General features: G+C 41.5%; 1 long non-coding RNA gene across 3 annotated transcripts; it reads right to left on the reverse strand.

Annotated features, from left to right (window-relative positions):
• Window positions 1–369: 369 nt before the first annotated feature.
• On the reverse strand, window positions 370–17,303 carry LOC115855027 (uncharacterized). 3 transcript variants are annotated; one of them, XR_004040247.2, is made up of 6 exons: window positions 14,449–17,303; window positions 13,623–13,728; window positions 12,736–12,847; window positions 12,307–12,431; window positions 9,719–9,831; window positions 370–2,566 (listed from the first exon to the last, which is right to left on the reverse strand). It is a non-coding gene; the product is annotated as an uncharacterized lncRNA (long non-coding RNA). The 3 variants fall into 3 exon arrangements; XR_009559588.1 differs by having other exon boundaries at window positions 13,623–17,303; XR_009559589.1 differs by lacking the exon at window positions 9,719–9,831 and having other exon boundaries at window positions 13,623–17,303.
• Window positions 17,304–23,964: the final 6,661 nt, after the last annotated feature.

Consider the following 23,964-nt stretch of genomic DNA (forward strand, 5'->3'; position numbering starts at 1 on the left):
TTGCCAAATGCTTCAGAGAATGTGAAATGTAAGAAATTATTAGGGGGCTTCCCTGGTGGCACAGTGGTTGAGAATCCGCCTGCCAATGCAGGGGACACAGGTTCGAGCCCTGGTCTGGGAAGGCCCCACATGCCACGGAGCAACTAAGCCCATGCGCCACAACTACTGATCCTGCACTCTAGAACCTGCGAGCCACAACTACTGAGCCCGCGTGCCACAACTACTGAAGCCTGCGCGCCTAGAGCCCATGCTCTGCAACAAGACAAGCCACCACAATGAGAAGGCCGCGCATCGCAACAAAGAGTAGCCCCTGCTCGCCGCAACTAGAGAAAGCCCACACACAGCAATGAAGACTCAATGCAGCCAAAAATAAATAAATTTATTAAAAAAAGAAATTATTAGGAAATCCTTAGAATGTATTACAGTGAAGGTATTCATAATTTTTTATCCATTTCTAAAACTCTAAATCTGGGGATTTAATTTAAGGGATTACTTAATTTTAAAAGTGGGAAAAGTGTTATACAGATACCTATATATTATTTTAATATTTTTAACAAGAAAAATTGCAAACAAATGTCCCATAATTGAAAGATGACCAAATAAATTATGGTGTAGCCTCTCTCTGGTTTTTTAATTAATATGTCAAGAATTATAAGCATGAAGAATATAGAAACATGTAATAATAAGCCTAATACAAAGGTAAGTCAGGAAAACAGAATAAAAGTTTTACTTCTACTATGATTTTAAGTATGAAAAATAACATATCCATTAGGACAAGAAGCAGCAAAGAAACAGAAAACTAGGAGGATATGGGTTACAGGGCTGGGGCTGATACTCTGATGATGCTGTTTGCTCTTTTTTTAAAAAATATATATTTATTTATTTATTTTTGACTGCATTGGGTCTTTGTTGCTGCGCGTGGGCTTTCTCTAGTTGCGGCGAGTGGGAGCTACTCTTCGTTGCGGTGCGCGGGCTTCTCATTGTGGTGGTTTCTCTTGTTGCGGAGCACGGGCTCTAGGTGCGCGGGCTTCAGTAGTTGTGGCACGCGGGCTCAGTAGTTGTGGCTCGCGGGCTCTAGAGCACAGGCTCTGTAGTTGTGGCGCATGTGCTTAGTTGCTCCGTGGCATGTGGGATCTTCCCGGACCAGGGCTTGGACCCGTGTCCCCTGCATCGGCAGGCGGACTCTCAACCACTGCGCCACCAGGGAAGCCCCTGTTTGCTCTTTTAAATTGTCCATGACTGGTGCTTTGGTACTATTTGAGCAATAAATGGTTTTTCTTTTTAATTTTCTTCCTTTTTCCATTTCTCTTCAAAACTTATGGGGATAGAACATGCTTGCTGGTTAGTACAACACCTGTGGCACACAGCACCCTTCCCAATGTCCCCAGCCAGGTGACAATACACAGCCAGGTGGGAGCCCCTCCATGGCTTTGTCCATGTTTACACAAACAATGCACACCTAGAGTCACACTTTAGGGAAGCTCTGTTTTTGATACTTGCTCTTATGAAAAAAGAAAAAGAGATGATGATGAATGGATTACCCTGCTATGTTTTTCATGCTTAACGGTACATTCTTGATATCTCTTTAAATCATTCTTTTCTTTTAATAGCTGTATAGTAATGTATTGACTATTTTCAAACAAAAATAAAATAAAAGGCATTGCCCTCCCATTACTCGTTTTGCTGCCTCACCCCTGCCACAGTATCTTGAGCGAATTCCCCGAAGTGCCCGGTCTCTTGACCTGCTCGTGACCTTTGCAGTACTCACATCAGTAGGTCTGGTGCAGCTACAGGATCTGTGTAACCAAGCGGGAATGTTCAGCCCAGACACTGAGAGACTCAGGGCAGCTTTCCCCTCCCGAGACCCCGGAGAGACATCTAAGGATGTCTTCACCTGCTAATGAGTTGTCCGCTCTGTGCTGTGACAATTCTGCCACAGTGCAGCGTCCTCGCTACTGATTTCATCTCTAGAACACACTGCACAGATCTGGGGAGAATTTTCATGGCATCAGTAACTTACTTTTCTTATCTTCTTCCAATTTAAGATAGAGGTCTTTGATGATTTGTAGATGACCGTCCTTCCATCAAAATCAAATAATTCATAAAGTCAGCTTCACAAACAGGTGATATAAGGTAATTTAGGGAAAACTACAAGATTCAGTGTGTGCTTTTAACAGCTCAAACTTGGCTACCTCTGAAATTTTGCAATCGCTTCATGAAATGGTTCAAAAGATCGTCTCTCCAATATTTCACTTACTGAGTAGTTTTGTCTTTCCCCATCACTTTGTCCATCACAATTTATCAGGTCTTCAAATACACCTTGTCTGTACATACAGATACCCTCCTTAGGACACTCTCCTTTGCCAGTGAAATATCTGATTTGATTATAAAACACTTCTTTCTTCTTGCTATCATGTATCCTTCTGAATTGATAGCATATGAGTTAATCGACTGGGTGGATGTGAAGATGAAAGCCCCGATAATTAGAGAGTAGATTAATCATTTGTCTTCAGTCAGTTCATGAACTCAAAGCCTTTTCGATAATGTATCATATGAAGTCATTCTCCTGAGACCAACATGAACAGAGAAAAAGCAAGAGAAGTAAGACAGAAATATATATACTCTGTCCGTTTCTAAAGCAGAAAAAAAGCTGAAAAACTTTTGACTAAAGGCCTTAAACTGTCTGGGCACAAAAGACAATACTTTGTAGAGTCATTGATCCGGAAGAGAGTTGGCAGAGAATACAAAAGATTACAGTGTAACACCACATGGAGAACAGCCAGGTTCCTTTGATCCACAGAGAACTCCACACAAGAAAGATCTAAGGCTGTTGAGGGGGTGGGCCTTCAGCTTGCTTCTAACAAACAGAGCATCAGAAAGGTGAAGGGATTTCACAGGTATATTCAAAATCACTGATCAGTTGAATAAGTTACCAAAAAGGGAGATTATCCTGCGTGGGCCTGACCTAATCAGGTGAGGAAGAGATTACAGAGGGGTTGGTAGGTTTGTTCACTATCTTGATTGTGCATCAAGGTGATGCTGTAACAGGTGTATACACGTGTTAAGGTATATCACCTCGTAAACTCTAAAAATGTACAGTTTGTTTATGTCAAGTATACCTCAATAAGGCTGTTTTACAATCTCTACAGTGATACCCCGTCACACTCAGAATAAAATCCAATCTCTCTCACTTGGCCCACAAAGCACTGCACACTGTGGTCCTCAAAGCTCATCTCCCACCACTCTCCCCTTTGTTCACTCTTTTGTAACCACAAAAGTGTCTTCTTCCTATTATTCAATAGATCAAATTTATTCTCACTTTTTTTTTGCATCTGATTTTCTTCTGCCTGGAACACTCTTCCCCTGACTCTGCCCCTTTCATTGTTCAAATCTTAGCTCAAATGTCCATTTCTCAGAGAAGCCTTCTCTTCATCCCACCTACAGTGGCCCCCTAAACCACCCATCACTGTTTACTCCTTTGCAACACTTGGTCCTACTTGTTCCAGTGTCTATAGCATCACCTGTAGGAGTGCCTAGGGAAGGTCTACGCTGAGATGAGTCTGGAGGACGATTACATTGTGTTGGCAGTGGAGGTGGGAGGGAGTGAGGAGCCCATGAGCATAAGCAGAGAGAGGAACAAGGAAATCAGCCTGGAAAATATCTGGGACTAAAAGCATTACCTGCATTTGGGAAGCAGTAACTGTCCAACGTGAATGTAAACTGATGTGACCACTATGGAACTCTAATTTGAAAAGTTACATGCACCCCAGTGTTCATAGCAGTGCTATTCACAATAGGCAAGACATGGAAGCAACCTAAGTGTCCATCAATAGATGAATGGATAAAGAAGATGTGGTACATATATATACAATGGAATATTACTCAGCCATGAAAAGGATGAAGATTTAGCCATTTGCAATGACATGGATGGACCTAGAGATTATCATACTAAGTGAAGCAAGTCAGACAGAGAAAGACATACTACATGGTATCACTAATATGTGGGATCTAAAAAATAATACAAATGAACTTATTTACAAACCAGAAACAGACTCACAGACATAGAAACCAAACTTATGGTTACCAAAGGGGGAGGGGGGAGAGGGAATAAATTAGGAGTATGGGATTAACAGATACACACTACTAGATATGAAATAGGTAAGTAAGGATTTACTGTATAGCAAAGGAAACCCTATTCAGTATCTTGTAACAGCCTGTAATGGAAAATAATATGGAAAATAATATATAGATAGATATAGATAAAGGTATAACTGAATCACTTTGCTGTATACCTGAAACTAACACAACATTGTAAATCAACTGTAGTTCAATAATAAATAAGTGAACATAAACGTCCAGCACGGAGTTACAGACATGACGCAGCCACCAGGTCACGCAAAGTCTTGTGTACGATGCTTGAGAAACAAGACTTCACGCTAAAGAGGTTTTAAGTAGGGTGGTGACAAGCTAACTTTTGTTTTCAGTTATTTGCTCTGATGGCAGACAAAATAAGAAACGCTGGTACTGAAGATAGAGGAAAGTGGAGTATTCTGAGATGTATTTAAGAGATGAAGTAAACAGCACTCAGCGACTGATGACTGTTATATGAAAACGTCGAGTCTATTCCCCACGCCGTTAGTTGGCTTGTCTAGACAGAGGACGGGACCACCCATCTGAGAGCTAGAATACAAAAGGAGCTAGTTTAGGTGACGTGTGGACATGTTGAACTTGAGGATTATCCTTCATGGCCAGGAAGGGATATCCAGCAGTCTGGACACATACGAGCTAGGCCTGGGGAAGCAGGCTGATCTGAAATCATTAAATTCCAAGCCATGAGAACAACTGCAATTATCCCAAGAGAGCTTGTGTGAGTAGGAGAGCTTTGAGCCAGGAATGGAACCACTGGGAACAGCATGATCATCTCTAACATTTATTGCCACTTGCTGTGTGACTGTGCTCTGTAGGCGCTTTGACTATCTTAGCTCATTTAATCTCATATCATAAATCCGCTTTCCCATCTTTCTTACTGGAATCTTCTGCAACCAGCTCTTAAAAAGTACCTACATTTAAATGGACATCAAGCTTTTCTATTTAGTAAAGTAATTTATGATCAGACTTTCTCAGAATGTTTTTAAACTCTGCAATATTTTGCCCATCTTCTAGGATTAGAATCTGATGCAGTAATAAAGACATTTGCCTTATTATTCCAGCAAATGGAATACATTTGCTGGAATACATCCCAGCAAATGTATAGATATAATCAAAACTCACCTTTGAAAACAAGTCTACCAAGTCATGCTTCTTTTCTAAAAATATAGTTATTCTCTCAGTGAGTAACTGGTTTTTAAGTCAACTACTCTGTGAGAGGATATAAATTACGAGGTTTCCTGGGGCTCTGAAGTTATGAAACTCATTCTGCCTGCTTACTTTGAAAGAGCTATTTTCTTTGAGTCAGAAATTTACTTATACAGACTATTGTACCATAATATTGGACCTCTAGAATAGGAAATAGTCTACTTTTATTCCATTTACATGTATTTCTTTCTAGAGTTCATTGCTCAACATTTAATGAAGAACTGTTAATTGTATGGGTAACGACTGTGTTTTTCCTCTCAGATATATCACTTAATGAATTTAATTAAGAATGTTATGGAGGTCTGCTTCTTAGGAGGACATTTACAACTTATTATGGGCTTTAACAAATTAAGAATTTGTTCCATAAAGTCAGATTATTACAGAAACATCAAATTAAATTTTGGATGGGTTTATCACTTAATCATTCAGGGTGAGTTTCATGATGCTTAATTTCTCCTGAGTTTAATTATGAACTTCTAATGCATTTATAATTACCATGAATCTTAACTTGGCACTTGTACATATACTGATTTCTTAAAATTCATCACCTCAAGACTGTAGCAGACATTTCCGTAAATATCCCTGCTTCCTTTTGTTGCTGTTTATGTCTCATCTGCTCCCTACGTAACTATACTATTATTGGTTAGGTTCTACATTCATTATTCCACTTAATCACCGTGCAATACCACTTATAGGATTAAGTGTCATTATCTGCATTTTATAGATGGAAAATAAAAAGGAAGGCAAGTGAGATTAGAGAATTTTCCCAAGTTCAAACAACAGAAGTGGTAGAATGAGGATTTGAACTCATGCCTTTCTGATTCCAGAGCTCGCACTTCTTCATCTCAGCTCTGATGAAAGCCTCTTTAAGTAGGGCCACTGCGTGATCCACCTTTGTATCACAACCCACGCGTACTGCATCCAGCAAGTAGTGGAGCTGAATACTGTCTGATTGGATCAATGAAGGAATAAGAAAATGCTTGCAAGATAAAGTTATGTGGGAACATATAATATAGAAATTCTCAAAACACACCTGGGTATACAGAGAAGGAGTCCCACCCCAAGTTTGCAGGTGAGGAAACCAAGCCTCAAAAGCCAACACAGCTAAGAACAACTAGTAACTGGTAGGTTTGAGAGTCACACCAGGTCTTTTATCCCCAGAATCAGGTCTGTCTGCCCTGCATCCCATTGTCCTGCATTGCAGAGAGAGAGATCAGAAAGCCTGGCTCAGAGAGGCCATGCAGCAGAGTGGTGATGAGGATGGACTTCGGTGTCAGCACAAACTCTGATCAAGACCCCAAACCCTACTTATGAGTGATGGGATCTAGAGCAATAAGCCTTAAGACTCCTCATCTGTGATGCGAGAAAAACAGAAGCTCCCACCTTACAGGACTGTTTGGAGCATCATATGAGATAATACGGTAGCATCTAAGCTCAGAGTAAGGGACTCAATATACGTCACCCAATATTTTATATACTCTTTTTGCTGCAAAACAGAGCCTCGCAAAATTGGAAGCTCGGGCCACTAGTGACACACAAGTTGGATGTTGATGGTACAAAGACAAGCGTTAGTAACACTGAATCACACCTGCAAGAGCTTAGTCCCCTTTTAATGATCTTTTCATTCATATAATCAGACTGTTACCATTCACTTTTAACACGATCACTTGTTGGTCTCTTTTTTTAACAAAGATCAAGCTATACCTGAAAGTATTAACAGGTAATAGTAACAGGAGAGAATTTAGTTTAAATGTTATGTTTTTATCCCTTTCATTTTTATATTTACTTTATTTGCATATTAAGAATACTTTGTTTTCCATTTTATAATAGTGATATTATTTTCCCTTTAAATCAATTTATTGAGTTTGGAAAAGTGCCAAACTAGCAAAAGACAGCAAACCACACAAAAGTCCATCAGTAGGAGACGAGTTGAATAAACTCTACACATCCATACAGAGTATACCAGGCGGCTGTAAAAGAATGAAGACTATCCCTATATACTCACATAAAGCTACCCCCAGGGTGTACGAGGTGAAGAAACGCAAGGTGAAGTAAAGGGCGTATGGTAGGCTATCACTTTCTAAGAAATAGAAGACATATACATCTCCACTCTCAGTGAATAGATATACTTTACATATTTATATATACGTGTGTATATATTTGAAAAATATGTATATTTGCCTACATTAAAAATAAAAATATAAACCAGAAGCTGAAAACATATTGTCTAAAGGGGAAGGAGACATGAGGATGAAAGAATTAGGATGACGGCTAGACATATCTGAATATATTTTAAAGATTGGACTTCGGAAATATGTAAATGTTTTATGTAGTTCTAAAACAGAATTAGTGAATTCTGCTTCCAAGAAAACAGAGTAAACCTACTTTTCCCTACCCTCCTGCTAACTGCAGCTGAAAACCCCGGACAGTATATGTAAAACAAACATACGAAGACTCTGAAAGACAGAGAGAGGCAGACAGACTAGAAAGAGACCTCAGAACCTTAGAAATGACCTGGTGAGTTTTCTTTTTTGCCTCAAATGCCCTGAATGAATACTGGAAAAGCTGGTTACTTGGAAATGCCAATGGACACAGACAAAAAAAAAAAATCCCCCGGGCTTCCCTGGTGGCGCAGTGGTTGAGAGTCCGCCTGCCGATGCAGGGGACACGGGTTCGTGCCCCGGTCCGGGAGGATCCCGCGTGCCGCGGAGCGGCTGGGCCCGTGAGCCATGGCCGCTGAGCCTGCGCGTCCGGAGCCTGTGCCCCGCAACGGGAGAGGCCACAACAGTGAGAGGCCCGCGAACCGCAAAACAAACAAACAAACAAAAAATCCCCGAGAGAAACCTGCTCTCTCAACTCAGAGGACCAGGAAAGGGGCAGCCTAACAAGAAAGAGAATGTTTGGACAGTAACCAGCCTACTCCAGCCAATCACCACAGACAGCTACAGACATACATGTCTCCCACACCCCAGGCCAAGGCTGAGTGGAGACAAAGTGCCCCGTGTCCCCTCTCCTCCAGGTGGTGTTAGAGCAGCACAGGTGGGGAGCCTGGACTTCAAGCCACACCAGTGAGAACGAGGTTCCCCACCCTCTCCAGGCAGGGCGATGTTAGAGGACACAAGATCAATATACAGAAAGCAACTGTACTTCTATACACCATCAGTGACCATATGGAAGCTGAAATTAAAAGCACAATACCATTCATAATAGCTCAAGAAAAGTGAAATCTAATAAAACACGAACAGGAATTTTATGCTGAAAACTAATGAAAGAGAACATCTAAATAAATGGAGAGACCTACCAGATTGATTAACTGAAGGACTCAAAAAAGTAAAGATGTCGATTTTCCCCAAATTGATACCCTGGTTTAACATCCTTTCTTTCAGAATGCCAGCAAGCTTTTTATGGAGACGTAGACAAACTTATATGGAAAGGCAACTGAACTAGAATCGTTCAAACAATTCTAAAAATTAGAAAACAAAGTGGGAGGAATCACTCTCCTTGATTTCACTTGATTTCAAGACTTGTATAGCCACGGAAATTAAACAGTGTAGTTCTGGCTGGGGGGAGACACAAAGATCAACGGAATAGAAAAGAAAACCCAGAGAGAAAGCCACACAGATACAACCAACTAATTTTTGACAAAGATGTAAAAGCAATTCAATGGAAGAAGATAGTCTTTTCAACCAACAGAGCTAGAGCAACTAGATACTCACAGACCAAAAAAAAAGAAAAAGAAAAGAACTCCAAACTACACTTCACACTTTACACAAAAATTAACTCAAAATTGATCATAAATTTAAATGTATATAAAACTATAAAAATTTTAGAAGATAATATAGGAGAAAATCTTCAGGACCTAGATCTTTGTTAAGAGTTTTTTAGACATAACACCAGAAGCATGATCCCTAAAACAAAAGCTTGGTAAATTGGATTTGAAAAACATTTGTTCTATGAAATATTCTGTTATGACGTGAAAAGACAAGCTAGATACTGGGAAAAAATATTTGAAAACCATGAAGCTGACAAAGGACTCATATCTAGAACCCTCAAACCTCAACAGTAAAGCTACGATCCAATTAGAAAATGGGCAAATGACATCTCACCAAAGATGGTATACAAATGGCAAATAGGCACATAAAAGGACGTTCAAGATCACTAGCCCTTGGGGAAATGAGAATTAAGACCACAGGGAACCACCACTACACACTTATTAGAACAGTTAAATAAAAAGCGGTGACAGTACCAAACGCTGGAGGACGCGGAGAAACTGGATTTCTCACAAATTGCTGGTGGCAATGTAAGTGGTACAGACATTCTGGAAAACAACCTTGCTTTCTTAAAAAACTAAAAATACGCTTACCAGACAACCTGTCAGTTGCACTCCTGGTTATCTATCCCAGAGAAACGGAAACTTAGGTCCACACACACCTGTACATAATTGTTTATAGTAGCTTTATTAGTAGTGACCAAAACCTGAAAATAACCAAAATGTTCCTCCGTAAATGGATGGTTAAACAAACTGAGGAACAGCCATACCATGGAATAAAAAGAAACCAACTATTGATATCCCAATTTGGATGCATTTCAAGAACATTATGTTGCTAAAGAAACAAGGCTAATCCGAAAGGTCACAAGAGGTATAATTAATTTCATTTGTACAACATTCTCAAAATAAAAACTTCCTAGAGGTAGGAAGCAGAGTGGTGGTTGCCGGGAGAGGGGGAGGGGGAGGGGTATAATTATAAAGGAGTAGGGTGAGGGAGGTCTTTATGGATGGGCTAGTTCTATATCTTGATTGTGGTGATGGTTACACAAATCTACCCATGCGATAGAATAACATAAACCTATATGCATACTTTTTACCAGTGTCATATTCTCGGCTTTGATATTGTACTATGATTATGTAAGATGAAACCACTGGAGGAAGCTGGGTAACGGGTATATGCAACTTCCTTATACTATATTTGTAAATTCCTGTGAATCTATAATTATGTCAAAATAAAAAGATTTTTTTAATTAAAGGGGAGAAGAGAGTTCCTAAAAACTTAAAACGAAATGAAATAAATGAACCTAGTTGTGTAGCAAGTAAGTGGCATAATCACACAGAGAGACTTTATTTCAAGGGACTTTACAATCATTATCCTTAGGATGCATCCTAAAGAAAAGAGATTAGCCAAACAAAATCTTCAACTGTTTCCGATAATCATATGGTTGGTGATAAAGTTATTCTTTTTCTGAGACAGTGCTGTGTGTATTGTGAGAAAAAGCGAATGTGCTATTCCATTAACGTCATTGGGAATTGACACTTTGGTGTAGGTGCAGAGAGACAGACACTGAAGATCAATGAGGCTGAATAAAAATGTGTAGTGCTGGGCTTCCCTGGTGGCGCAGTGGTTGAGAGTCCGCCTGCCGATGCAGGCGACACGAGTTCGTGCCCCGGTCCGGGAGGATCCCACATGCCGCGGAGCGGCTGGGCCCGTGAGCCATGGCCTCTGAGCCTGCGCGTCCGGAGCCTGTGCTCCGCAACGGGAGAGGCCACAAGCAGTGAGAGGCCCGCATACAGCAAAAAAAAAAAAAAAAGTGTAGTTCTAAATTTGAGTTGGAAATATCAGTATAAACTCACGAAAAATTTTATTGATATTATAGCCAATAAAGGCATAGAAACAATGAACAAGTCGGTAGCAACGATCACCTCTAGAATGTGCTTTCTAAATACCATTTCCCACACTAAGAACAAAAGCTCCTTATATAAGTGGAGCACAGTAATACGTGTGGTAAATATATATATTTATATCCATGATAAATCTAAATATATGTGGTACAGCTGAAATAGCTTCCCACCGGAAGGCAAGGAAGCTATGAAGGATGACTGGAGTCATGACAAAAGGACTCAGAAGTGGCTCTAATTGGTCAAAGATGAGGCAATCTGAGCCTTCATGAGGATGATGGTGATTTCGATGGATGGAAACACATCAAAATCTTTAGATCCATGAACTGATAATGATACTAACAAAAATTCATTCTTCTACTGGATCAAAGCACATCGCCTAGGAAGGATTCCTGCTCTGGGGTGTGTGTCAGAGTGTGTTGGGGTCGGTGGGGAGATAAATTAGTAATTATAGGTACAGGAGACTAAAAATCATCTTTACTTGGGGATGCAATCAGCAAAATTCAGACTGAGGGAATCTCTACAGCATAAATGATGAAGTGCTTGCAATATATAAATTGTAAGGAAAAAGAAAGGAAGGGGGAACCTACAGAATAAAGAAATGTATGCATCACATCAACCAGTTACGATGTATAGACTTATCTGGATTCGGATTCAAACAGTCTATAGAAACTATTATGACTATTTGAACAGTGATTGACTATTTGATAAAATAGAATGTAAGAAATTACTGTTAATTGTTATGTGTGGTAATGAGATTATGAGTATGAATTTTTGAAGAGCCCTCTTCTTTTGGAGATATACCCTGAATTATTGTGGATGAAATGATATGATGGCTAGGATTTATTTCAGAAGCACACAGGGGAAGGAGGGGTATGAGGGTAGAAGTGGATGAGGCTATGAAAGAAACGGGATTGACCACACGTTACTGGTTGTTGAAGCTCATTTCCATATACATAAGGGTTCATTATGCTATTTTTTTCTTTTATATATATATGTATATTTAATTTTCTATGATGAAAAAATTAAAAACAATCTGGGTCCATTTTTAAGCTATTTGATAATAATAGTACACGTGGTATCCAGTTATAGCCAAAATCATGAAGGGGCTTCAACACAGCAGGCTTGGGAAACTGCGGTAGACAAAGTCACATTGTCACCCTGATTTACTGGGCACCATGTAAGCACTAAGGCAGTCTGGAGAAGGAATGGTTCTCCCAGCCCTGACTTATGTTTATACAGAAATCTTCTCCCCGAGAGCTCGTCTCATTAATGCTCACCACATTTCCACCAGGCAGGCAGGCAATCTCATCTTCTTCCACAATGACACATAAAATTTCCGGTTCCCTCGAGTTGCTGCTGTAAACGGCAGCCGGGGGCTGCGTGCTCCTAACTCCTCATGAACCTGTGGACCATGGAATTTGGTAACTGATGAGACCACCAGGCGTCTCGGCCCCAATGTGAGGTTCAGGAAATGATGACAGTGACCCAGCAGGACCACTGTGCCCACGTAGCAAAAAAGAGCAAGTGTGACAACATGCATTACCTGGACACCTTCTGGAACTCAGGCCATGGCCCCGGGGGTTTAGCTCAGCTTGAGTGGACGGAGCTAACAAAGTCCTCCTAATCCCAAGCATTCCTTCCCAGGTCAACCTGCCCCCTGCCCCACCTCCATCACCTATTTTTCAAGCCCACGGAAGTTACCCTACCTTTGCACAACCGTCAGTGTTCCCGAAGACGCATCCACTCCTCCTGGAGCCCAGGTTTTCTCCAGATGCAGGCAAACTTACTGCAGGACACCTTGTTGATAAACCTTGGAGACTGTCGAGGATACATTTTGCTAATTTAACAAGTTATAGACACCTGACTCATGTAAGCACTTCGTAGCTGTAAAGTACTCTGTCTTAGTCAGTCCAGGCTGACGTAACAAAATACCATAGACTTGGTGACTTAAACAACAGACCTTTAGTTTACTCCTCACAATTCTGGAAACTGGGAAGTCCAGGGTCAAGGTACCAGCAGACCTGGTGTCTGATGGGGACCTGCCTCCCGGCTTGCAGACAGCCACCTCTGGCTGTGTCCTCACGTACGGTCAGGCCCCCCAAGATGGCTGTTCTCTTGCCCTCTGTCCATTCCCTGCTGGACCAGTGCCTGCTTCACCTACACCCCACTCACATGACCGACCTTCTACATACTTGCTCCCGGCCCAGCTAGTGACTGTTCTACTCTTTAGATCAGAACATCTCCACCATGATAGCTTATCAAAGGGGCGGTGAGGGGCATGCCCCCCTGCTAGTTTCCCTGGTAACCGATGGGCTAACCTGAGGTTAATTCCCCCTATAACTGGTAACCTTCCCCTTCCCCCAGGAGCTAAGTATGCCACCAAGTCCTGCCGGCCGTCCACCGCACACGATGGGGTGTCGCTCCAGGACCTTGTTTCAGACACGTAAGGTGCCCCACCCATTAAACCACTGATGTCTCTGTCACTGACTCTGGGCTCTTCCTTTAGTCTTGGGGCTGGACAAGTACAGGGCTTGCAGGCCTGCAGGGTGCAGCCCGACACCTCACATGGCCCAGAGAGAGAGAAAGGGCTCACCCCTGTCCTTTTCTTGTAAGGATGCTAATCCCATCTGGGGGGCTCCATTCTCACGACCTGTCACCCTCCTCCAAACACCATCACATTGGGGTTTCAACATATGAATCTGGGGGAACACAAACATTCTGTCCACAGCAACTTGTCTCGTTGAATAAGTTATAGCAAATACTATTATTACTGTAATTATGGTATATGCACACATAGAGGAATATATTGATATTAGACATTATTTAATTCTTAAAAATGTAAACCAGAAGCTTGTCATCTCTCCTACTATTTAGAAGAGTCTAAACCTCCACCTTACATAGAGTTATTTGTTTTTCACGTCATTGATTAAGCAGGTACTCTATGCAAGAGGGAACAGCAGTGCATAGACCTACAAAGCCCTGCCTGCCTACAGCACGTATTCTGGTGATAAGAATACAGACAATTAAGCAGATGCAAACTAGTATATACAGAATGGATAAACAACAAGGTCCTGCTGTAGAGCACAGGGGATGATATTCAATGTCCTCTAATAAGCCATAATGGAAAAGAATATGAAAAAGAATATATATATATGTATAACTGAATCACTTTGCTGTCCAGCAGAAATTAACACATTGTAAATCAACTATTCTTCAACAAAATAAATTTTTTTAAAAAGAATACAGGCAATCATGTAAAACTCTGTATTGGCAAAATAACAGTTATGCAACCTAATGACTAAGACCCTTAGTTTACAAACTAAAGTGTGTGGGAAACATTACACAAATTCATTTTTCAATAAATGCATTTGATTTCTATTTTGACCCCCATCCCTACAAAATAGGCAAAAGAAACAAACCTCAGTCACGTGGGGGATTTTCTCTCATCCTTCTGCCGGCTCCAGTCAGGGGGTGATGAGGTGTCAGCCCACCTCAGGGGGGCCTCACCAATTCATTCGTCCATGTAAGTCCCCACTGGCACACTCCACGTCCTGTTTCTTTGCACTGACTTGATTTTTTAAATACTGCATTGAAATAGGATTTATCTTGATGACAGCATTTGGGGTGGGGGGTGTCTCCTTAGGTTTTGCTCTCAAGGTAAGTGCCTCACTCACCCCCCGGTCCTAAGCAGACAAGCCAACATCTGAAGCCCCTCTGGCCTTGGGGTTGCTCCTTCCCGACGCTCACCCAAGCCTCGCGTCGGGGAGCTTGGACTCAGGGAAATTTCTGAGGGTTGTTACTTATTTCTACAGATTTCCTTTCCTTCCAACGGAGCAGAATATTATTTTATTTTTCTCAAAGATGGGACAGGAACTTACAAAATCACTCCTCCTGAGAGAGTGTTTTCTGACTTTGGGTTTACTTGATTAGGCACCTGGAGGCAGCCTGTCCAGATTCGTGGAAGATCATCGGTGCCCGGGGGCCCTGCTCCCATGTCCAGGGCAACGTTCCTACTTTTCTGGCCGATGGAAATTAAGTCCAGGAAGTAACTCAGAGCCAAAAATCAGTCAGTTGTGAATGACAACTTATTTTTAATCGTGTTAAACTGCTAACTCCCCAATTAACTTCTCCATCCAGAAAGTGCTTTTCTCCCGATGAAGCTCAGAGCTTCCCGACAGCAGTAAAAATGTTAGAGCCCATCAGCTCCACTGGCTGACATTCAGAGTCAGCGGTACTTGAAGTTATATTTTAAAAGGCTCATGGGGGAAAAAATCATTCAAAAAGCATTTAGCTCTTCAAACGTGTTCAAGCCCAAGGGTTCACTGCATTCTAATTACTCTGGTAACTGCTTTGCAAATAAAAACTTACAAGCAGAAAATAAACAGGGGAAGAGAATGGCCAATAGCTTCCGTCAAAAAAGATGAAGATAAAGAAATTATATGTTTAGAGTAAGGTGTTTTAAAATACTGTATACCTCAAAGGAAAAATGGTCTTGAAGCAAGCTCTTTCCTAAGTGAAGTATCTTTTTTCCCCCTAAGAAACTTAGAAAGAGCCTTTGTAAAACCAGAAATTCCTCTCTGAGGGATACACATATCCATGGCAACAACAGTGTGTGACAATAAAATTAGCTTCAGAAACAGAAGAAATAGAAGATATTCAAGTACAGAGAGATTAGGGGATGATTCAGGACACAGTGATCTCTACGTATATTTTAAAAATTATCCCTTGCCAGAAAGGATTTGAGATGACTTAAAAGGAAGCATAAAATCTAACCAGATAACTCCCTCCTGTGAGAGCACCGCAATCATAACTAACTGCTGAACAATCATGGACAGGAAGACACTGGAACTCACCAAAAAAACACCCCACATCCAAGACAAAGGAGAAGCCGCAAGGAGACGGCAGGAGGGGCGCAATCACAGTAAAATCAAATCACATAACTGCTGGGTGGGTGACTCACAGACTGGAGAACACTTACACCACAGAAGTCCACCCACTGGAGGGAAGGTTCTGAGCCCCACGTCAGGCTTCCCAACCTGGGGGTCCGGCAACAGGAGGAGGAATTCCCAGAGAATCAGACTTTGAAGGCTGGTGGGATTTGACTGCAGGACTTCAACAGGACTGGGGGAAACAGAGACTCCACTCTTGGAGGGCACACACAAAGTAGTGTGCACACTGGGACCCAGGGGAAGGAGCAGTGACCCCGGGGGAGACTCAACCAGACCTACCTGCTAGTGTTGGAGGGTCTCCTGCAGAGGCAGGGGCTGGCTGTGGCTCACCGTGGGGACAAGGACACTGGCAGCAGAACTTCTGGGAAGTACCCCTTGGCGTGAGCCTTCCCAGAGTCCACCATTAACCCCACTGAAGAGCCTCTAGGCTCCAGTGGTGGGTTGCCTCAGGCCAAAAACCCACCAGGGAAGGAACTCAGCCCCACCCTTCAGCTGACAAGCAGATTAAAGTTTTACTCAGCTCTGCTCACCAGAGCAACACCCAGCTCTACCCACCACCAGTCCCTCCCATCAGGAAGCTTGCATAAGCCTCTTAGATAGCCTCACCCACCAGAGGGCAGACAGTAGAAGCAAGAAGAACTACAATCCTGCAGCCTGTGGAACAAAAACCACATTCACAGAAAGACACACAAGATGAAAAGGCAGAGGGCTATGTACCAGATGAAGGAACAAGATAAAACCCCAGAAAACAGCTAAATGAAGTGAGGATAGGCAACCTTCCAGAAAAAGAATTCAGAATAATGATAGTGAAAATGATCCAGGACCTTGGAAAAAGAATAGAGGCAAAGATTGAGAAGATGCAAGAAATGTTTAACAAAGACCTAGAAGAACTGAAGAACAAACACCTAGAAGAATTAAAGAACAAAGAAACAGAGATGAACAATACAATACCTGAAATGAAAAATACACTAGAAGGAATCAAAAGCAGAATAACTGAGGCAGAAGAATGGATAAGTGACCTGGAAGACAGAATGGTGGAATTCATTGCCACAGAACACAATAAAGAAAAAGCAATGAAAAGAAATGAAGACAGCCTAAGAGACCTCTGGGACAACACTAAACACACCAACATTCACTTTATAGGGGTCCCAGAGGGAGGAAAGAGAGAGAAAGGACCAGAGAAAATATTTGAAGAGATTATAGTTGAAAAGTTCCCTAACATGGGAAAGGAAATAGCCACCCAAGTCCAGGAAACTCAGAGAGTCCCAGGCAGGATAAACCCAAGGAGAAACAAGCCGAGACACGTAGTAAACAAATTGACAAAAATTAAAGACAAAGAAAAACTATTAAAAGCAACAAGGGGGCTTCCCTGGTGGCGCAGTGGTTGAGAGTCCGCCTGCCGATGCAGGGGACACGGGTTCGTGCCCTGGTCTGGGAAGATCCCATATGCCGCGGAGCAGCTAGGCCCGTGAGCCATGGCCGCTGAGCCTGCGCATCTGGAGCCTGTGCTCTGCAACAGGAGAGGCCACAACAGTGAGAGGAACGCGTACCGAAAATTAAATAAATAAATAAATAAATAAAAGCAACAAGGGGAAAACAACAAATAACATACAAGGGAACTCCCATGAAGTTAACAGCTGATTTCTCAGCAGAAACTCTACAAGCCAGAACGGAGTGGCACAATATATTTACAGTGATGAAAGGGAAGAAACTACAACTAAGATCACTCTACCCAGCAAGGATCTCATTCAGATTTGATGGAGAAATCAAAAGCTTTACAGACAAGCAAAAGCTAAGAGAATTCAGCACCACCAAACCAGCTCTACAACAAATGCTAAAGGAACTTCTCTAAGTGGGAAACACAAGAGAAGAAAAGGACCTACAAAGAAAAACCCAAAACAACTCAGAAAATGGTAATAGGAACATACATATCAATAAGTACCTTAAACGTGAATGGATTAAATGCTCCAACCAAAAGACACAGGCTCACTGAATGGATACAAAAACAAGACCCATATATATGCTGTCTACAAGAGACCCACTTCAGACCTAGGGACACATACAGACTGAAAGTGAGGGGATGGAAAAAGATATTCCATGCAAATGGAAATCAAAAGAAAGCTGGAGTAGCAATACTCATATCAGATAAAATAGACTTTAAAATAAAGAATGTTACAAGAGACAAGGAAGGATCAATCCAAGAAGAAGATATAACAATTAGAAATATATATACATCCAACATAGGAGCACCTCAATACATAAGGCAACTGCTAACAGCTATAAAAGAGGAAATCGACAGTACACAATCATAGTGGGGGACTTTAACACCTCACTTACACCAATGGACAGATCATCCACAGAAAATTAATAAGGAAACACAAGCTTTAAATGACACAATAGACCAGATAGATTTAATTGATATTTATAGGACATTCCATCTGAACAGCAGATTACATTTTCTTCTCAAGTGTACACAGAACATTCTCCAGGATAGACCACATCTTGGGTCACAAATCAAGCCTCAGTAAATTTAAGAAAATTGAAATCATATCAAGCATCTTTACTGATCACAACACTATGAGATTAGAAACAAATTACACGGAAAAAGATCATAAAAAACACAAACACATGGAAGCTAAAAAATACATTGCTAAATAACCAAGAGATCACAGAAGAAATCAAAGAGGAAAAAAAAAATACCTAGAGACAAATGACAATGAAAACACGATGATCCAAAATTTATGGGATGCAGCAAAAGCAGTTCTAAGAGGTAAGTTTATAGCAATACAATCCTACCTCAAGAAACAAGAAAAATCTCAAATAAACAATCTAAATTTACACCTAAGGAACTAAAGAAAAAAGAACAAACAAAACCCAAAGTTAGTAGAAAGAAAGAAATCATAAAGATCACAGCAGAAATAAATGAAATAGAAACAAAGAAAACAATAGCAAAGATCAATAAAACTAAAAGCCGTTTCTTTGAGAAGATAAACAAAATTGATAAACATTTAGCCATGATGTTCTACTACAAGAGTTGCTTGTAGTAGTCTCTCAGGATGCTTTGTATTTCTGCGGGGTCCGTTGTAACTTCTCCTTTTTCATGTTTATCATGTTTAAATAGCCAAAGCAGTCTTGAGGGAAAAAACGGAGCTGGAGGAATCAGACTCCCTGACTTCAGACTGTACTACAAAGCTACAGTAATCAAGACAATATGGTACTTGCACAAAAACAGAAATATAGATCAATGGAACAGGATAGAAAGCCCAGAAAGAAACCCACACACATATGGTCAACTAATCTATAACAAAGGAGGCAAGGATATACAATGGAGAAAAGACAGTCTCATCAATAAGTGGAGCTGGGAAAACTGGACAGCTACATGTGAAAGAATGAAATTAGAACACTCCCTAACACCATACACAAAAATAAACTCCAAATGGGTTAAAGACCTAAATATAAGACCAGACACTATAAAACTCTTAGAGGAAAACATAGGCAGAACACTCTTTGACATAAATCACAGCAAATCCTTTTTGACCCACCTCCTAGAGAAATGGAAATAAAAACAAAAACAAATGGGACCTAATGAAACTTAAAAGCTTTTGCACAGCAAAGGAAACCATAAACAAGACGAAAAGACAACCTTCAGAATAGAGGAAAATATTTGCAAACGAATCACAGAGAAAGGATTAATCTCCAAGATATATAAACAGATCATGCAGCTCAATATTAAAAAGCAAACAACCCAATCCAAAAATGGGCAGAAGACCAAAATAGACATTTGTCCCAAGAAGACATACAGATGGCCAAGAAGCACATGAAAATCTGCTCAGCATCACTAATCATTAGAGAAATGCAAATCAAAACTACAGTGAGGTATCACCTCACACCGGTTAGAATGGGCATCATCAGAAAATCTACAGACAACAAATGCTGGAGACGGTGTGGAGAAAAGGGGACCTCTCGCACTGTTGGTGGGAATGGAAATTGATACAGCCACTATGGAGAACAGTATTGACACTCCACAAAAAACTAAAAATAGAATTACCATATGACGCAGCAATCCCACTATTGGGCATGTGCCCAGAGAAAACCATAATTCAAAAAGACACATGTACCCCAATGTTCATTGCAGCACTATTTACAATAGCCAGGTCATGGAAGCAACCTAAGTGTCCATCGACAGACGAATGGATAAAGAAGATGTGGTACATATATACAATGGAATATTACTCATAACAGGGAATGAAATTGGGTCATTTGTAGAGATGTGGATGGACACAGAGACTGTCATACAGAGTGAAGGACGACCAGAGGCTTCTGCAAGGGCACACAGCCAGGGCGCCTCTCTATCAGTGGGTTAGATATAAGTTAATCCAAATGTGCTGCAGAGTTGAGAACTGCTGATGAAGGGACGATTGCAAAGACTGCTTTTCCTTCCAAGGGGTGATCAAAAAACTTCAGCAACTGTTAATTCTGCAAATGCTTTGAGTTTACCAAGGTAGACTCTGGGATACCGAAGACTCAGAACAGTCTGAATGACTTTAAAACAAATCAATCCAAAAGAAAAACTCTTTAAGTTGTTCTCCAGTTATTAGAAGTTTTAAAGGTTAATACAATGCTATCTGTTTACTTCACCAGTATGACAACTGAAGCAGAAATAATAAGAAGTCCTTCAGCGCAATACAACGACCCCAAGGTTATTCCTCTTTTGTGTTTTGCTCCGCATTTGGAGCAGCCTCCAAACATACATGTTGCAATTGCATTGTGATTGGTGTGTGCCTGGTGTACCCCTGCACATCATAAGTAATGGAAGAGGACAAACTGACTTCATAGATAACATAATTACCCACTTTAGGATCAATTAAAGCAGGAAAGATGTTAAATTCACCTTATGTTTCCATTAATTTGGTACACGGTCCCAAACAACTAAATGCCACTGTACAGAAAGATCCAGTTGACCATAGGTTGCAATTCTAAGGTAATGGCCACTGATCACTAAGTCACATTCTCTTTATTGGATGACTAACCAGTGAAGTAGCACTCTATTATTATCCATTTGCCACCAGTTATGTACAGTATAAGGTGAGAGGCAATGTTGATATATTGCTGAATAAAAACGTCTAAAAAAAAAAATCTAACCAGAGAGTATAAATCAAAACCGGATGCAGAAAGAGAAAGAAAAACAACATTCCAGACATAAAATAGAGGCAGGAAAGAAGCTGAAATAGGCCCGCAGAGTAACTGATCATGAGTGCAATTATATCTCGTGTGGACTAGTGGCAATGTTGAAACAGACTCTGAAAGTGAGATTTGGAAAGAGCCTAGGGAATTGCTGTTACTACATCCACACAGCACAGAATCGGAAGCCCAGGGAAAGACACGTATTGGACCGACCGGGTAGGAGTTGATCTTCTTTCCTTCAAGCTTCATATCCTTGCTGCTTTTGCTGCTTCGACCTCAGACCTTGTCTCTCCTTTTTCATCCGGGTGAATCCCTGAGGGTAACCAATGAGGACGAGCAAGAGGATGGAGATTTAGAGGCAAAATACCGATAGGTATTGACAGAAGCTGGTTAACTTATTGTCCAGAGGTCACCGTGCTGGTTGTCGGTGTGACAGGGAAGGGAATACAAAACATAGAAAAGGATGTGAGTGGGAAAGTTAGTCACACCATCACCTTACTGCTGATTCCTAGCTCACCGAAAAAGCGAAATTTCTAAATCTTTAAGGATCTATCGGTGATTTTTAAATGCTGCTAAATTTTTCTTCTGTAACCCTAGTAAGAAAATTAAATACTTAATCTAAGCATTAAAACTTTATCATTACAACCCATATGTTCTTAGCACATTTGCAAGAGACTTATGCTATATCTGGAAAAGGAATGCAGATGTTACCATAATTTATTTGAGCACCTGGCCCTATCACATGATCCCCATCTGAAGGAGAGGTGATGAAAATATATTTTTAAAGTTTCTTGAAACTAACACACCATTGTAAAGCAATTACACTCCAATAAAGATGTTAAAAAAAAAAAGATGATCAGAAAAAAAAAAGTTTCTTACTCTATCCTTTTGATACATATTCCAAAAAGTGTGGGGGACCATCCTGGCTGTTTATAGAAGATGCAACCACCCATGAAAAGCAGTCCCACTGTTGCCATAGTGATCATGAATGATGGAGCCATTCTGCCAGAAATCTCATTCACTTGAAAATTGAAGTCCCCAAGTGACAATAAGCTGAGGACACTGTAATATCAGGTGGGATAACATCTAAGACACCCAAACAAGAAGTGAGAGCCTCAATTCACTTTACCACAAGTTATAGGAAGGATGGATGGCTGACACACTCACAGGAACCCAGTGTTAGAGATCAGACAGCTTCCACAGCCGAAAAGTACATCTGCTACCTTAAAATAAAAAAGAAGGAAAAAATATATATACACACTTCCAGGACAGTGATGAAAAGACAAAGACATGCTGGCCAGACAATGGCGTTTATTTTCCATAGAACTGACCTCCTGAATCAAACGACTTTACCCCCAAAAGTGTAAATGATCTTTTTAATATGGTGAATTGTATATTGATATAAACGCATACTGACTCTCAGTAAAGAAGTGGGTGTCACCATTCAGGTGGCCATCGTGAACCATGTGAATGGTGCTCCCAGGAGGTGGTCCTTTCTGCCCAGCACATCTCCTCCAAGACATGAGCCTGATTCCTCGCCGCCATGTTGCTCTCAGGTGACTCTCACTCTTGCTGACGGTGAGTGCCTGTGACTGAGAGTGAGGATGTGAGATTCATCAAAGAGCAGAAGAGTAACACATGGCCTCAGGAGACTCTGGTGGCCACCTTCACTCAACAGTCAGCTGAGAAGCAGAAGAGGTCCTTGTGCAGAGCGAGCGTCCTGAGCAAAAGCAGAGAAAGGAGCAGACAGGAGATGGAGAAAGAGCCCCCACATTCCTTGTTCCACCCTCTCCTAAGACCCAGCTGGATTCCTGCCCTTGGGTTCCATAAGTCATCCCCAGTTTTTATAGTTAATCCTGTTTCAGCTACATTAGCTGACACTTGAAATAAAACAACCTTAAATAACCAACTCCATCCAAAAGCAGACAAGGGAAGTTCTTCAGCCATTGTCAACGTCATCTTGGTATAAAGCCACCATCTCTTCCTCCTTCTTCCCTTGCCCTTGGGAAGCTCCATCAACGTTGATGTTTTCTGCTACCCGGTCACATTTCATGATGGTGCTTCTGCCCAAGAGAATACATGACCCTTCCCTTGGACGTTAGGCTGAATGTCTGCTCTGAGCTTTATCTCTAGTCCTAGCTGCCCACATCCACTGCTGGTATTTCTCTGTAAAAATAATACTGTCGGCTTATATTTTTGAGAAATGTGCCACACACTGTTCCCAATACTTTATAATTATTCATTGATTCATTCAATCAGTCCTCACAATAACCCTACTGAGGAGGTACTATAACACCGTCCCTTCACAGCTGGGGAAAGTGAGGAAGTGAGTGGTAAGCCATTTTCCCAAGGTCATAGCGCAAGTAAGTTGCGAGCAGATATCTGATTCCAGACGGTCCGGCTCCGGAGCCCAAGCCCACAGCCATCAGCCAACGCAGCCTCCCTGGCAGATGCAAGTCCACGAGTACAATAAAAGGCAATCAGCGACAGCCCCCAGGAGATGCCACATTTTGAAGGCGTTCCTGGCTTTTGGAGGGGCGGCTTTGGGCATACATACACATAAATATGCAAGCACATATGCACATGCACGTACGCATGGGTAAACACACACACATGCACACCTGGCTCACCTCGTGGCCAGAACTGAACTGGGCGATCACAGCAGCTTGAGGAGGCTGTTAAAGTTCTGGGTCTGGAGGGCGACACCATCGGGGACAAAGTGCACACAGACCTTGGTGTCGGGCTGGGGAGGGGACAGCAGACAGCAGCAGGCAGGGCACCCCCGTCACCTTCAGCTGAACC

The sequence above is a fragment of the Globicephala melas genome, chromosome 17 (genome assembly GCF_963455315.2).
Source record: "Globicephala melas chromosome 17, mGloMel1.2, whole genome shotgun sequence".
NCBI lineage: Eukaryota > Metazoa > Chordata > Mammalia > Artiodactyla > Delphinidae > Globicephala > Globicephala melas.